A 2,163-nucleotide genomic window follows, 5' to 3' on the forward strand; every position below is an offset into this window, starting at 1 on the left:
AAGAAAGAAAGAAAGAAAGAAAGAAAGAAAGAAAGAAAGAAAGAAAGAAAAAATGAAAATTAATGAAAGGGATAAGAATCGTGAACTTGATAAGTGCTTTCTTTGAGAAGTAAATCACTCGGTCGGTGTCTGGGCACCGAACACTCTGTGGAACACGTGAATACTAAAACAGACCACTAATGAATCTCAATGTTAAGCAGTTTTTTTCCAGTTGCCTTCTTAGCTCAAAGTAGAACCAGAATTTTTTGATGGCCACAAACAAGAACACAAGTATCTTTGATTTCAGACACATTCTGTTTCTTCGTAAAACTCCTTAAAATCCAGAACACTAGATACTGGTGAGTCACTAAGATTTAAACACAATGATAATTATCTTAATATCTGCCATTTACCGAGCACTGAATACCTAACAATTTGCAATAGAAAGCCTCCACTATGCAAAAAGATGGCACAGATATCAATAATATATTCTAGGTAAGACATTTAATGTGCAGGGAGTGTCTTCTTCCACAAAACAATTTCAAAAGAAAAGGAGACTGCTTACTTTGTTTCCAACAGGACAGAGAGTAATTCTTACAGGAAACGGTTTCCACTGTTTCTACTAACCAACGCTACCTGAGAATTCTAGAAGCAGTAGAAAAATCTAGGTATACACCTCAGAAAACTGGCACACCATAAACCAGAATTCCTACAAATCTCGGGATGGTCTAGCTCTACCAGATATTCCGGCTCTATTTTTACTTGGGGTGCTGCTTTATTGGCTTTGAAAACACTGTACAATAAGCTCAGTAATATGTCACCACGGGATAAAAATATGTATTCCTGCCTAAGAATAACTTGCGTGTTTGTTATGGAAATCTAATTCATATGGTGTTTACAGAACTACTTTTGTAACTTCCAGACTTTCTAAAACATTCTGCTTAAAAACTGTATAAAATACAATTCAAACGTCTCTGCTGTCGCCATAGATGCAGGAGACAAGCGGCCACGTATGCTTGTTATTCCCCGGACACGCTCACAGACTGCATTTAGATCACGGTTTGCACAGACCAGGTCTGCATTCTGAGGTCCAGAAGGTGCAGAGACGAGATTATTCCTATTCACGTTGAAGTGATCTTGCTTTGTTTAAAAAAAAAAAAAAAAAAAAAAAAAAAAAAAAAAAATTGCAGCTATTGTCTGGCTTTCATTTTTTCTACCAAGAACTTTAAATTAGTCCCCTATTAGAATAGGGTTGCTACTCGGTCTTCTTCTTCTTCTTTTTTTTTTTTTTTTTTTAAGGCTGAATTTCATCATTTATTTAAAAAGAAAATATGCAAAATAACTGGTCTTGTTAAGAGTGCAATATTATATTTTTATGTAAAAATAAAAATTAATTTGGGGGATTATTTATTCAGCATGAAACTTAATATGTGTATGTTTGAAACACTTCATAATGTGCATGTTGTAGTAAACATTTCTGTAAAACATCACAAGCTCTGTCATCTTTGTATACACTGCCACTTCAAACTGGGAATAAATTTCATAAAAATAGATGTAAAGACCTATTCTTTATACCATTTAAATATTACAGCCAGATCTCAGATTGGTGGCTTTTATTTTTTTGTAACCCATCTATGTTCTCTCTTTAGCTCTCCCATACACTGATGTCACTAAGAAATAATAACTTTCGTTTCTTAATTCCTTTCTTTATGAGAAATTTTACTTCAGCCTTTACTACCCTTAAATAGAGTTTAGGCAGACTTTTTAAAGAAAATATATCTGCCCCTCCCACCCCCAACAGCCGATCTATCACGAGAGCCTACTGCGTACATCCCTGTATCACTCGGCTAAGTGCTGAAGATACAGCTGTTCCCTGCATTCCTGGAGGTTACAGGCCGGTAGAGAAACGCGCTATCAGTAACATACGACGTCCGTAGATACAAAATACGGTAAGTGCCGTTAAGGTAGAGTGTAGGGTCCTCTGAGAGAATATAACAGGAAGAATTCAATTTAGATCAAGAGGATCTAGAAAAGCCTCTTGAGAAAGGGAAAGTTTTGTTGCAAACTAATGGACGAATCGGAATTTGACAGGTAAAGATGGGGGCAGATGTGTTCCAGACAGCACGTTTACCAGTGCCGGAGGCAGGAACATCAACGAACAAAGGCCCAGTGAAGGAAAGAGCG

General features: G+C 36.6%; 1 protein-coding gene across 6 annotated transcripts in view; it reads left to right on the forward strand.

The window, feature by feature from the left end:
• Positions 1–1,532, forward strand: part of LYST (lysosomal trafficking regulator) — a 194,911-nt gene extending 193,379 nt beyond the window's left edge. For all 6 annotated transcript variants that reach the window (XM_040464863.1, XM_040464864.1, XM_040464865.1 and 3 more), the window contains one exon: positions 1–1,532. This exon is cut by the window's left edge and continues 649 nt beyond it. The gene's annotated coding sequence lies outside the window, so the exon portion shown is untranslated.
• The last annotated feature ends 631 nt before the right edge of the window (positions 1,533–2,163 follow it).

This window comes from Herpailurus yagouaroundi, unplaced genomic scaffold (genome assembly GCF_014898765.1).
Source record: "Herpailurus yagouaroundi ecotype Mexico unplaced genomic scaffold, PumYag 530, whole genome shotgun sequence".
Taxonomy (NCBI): Eukaryota; Metazoa; Chordata; class Mammalia; order Carnivora; family Felidae; genus Herpailurus; species Herpailurus yagouaroundi.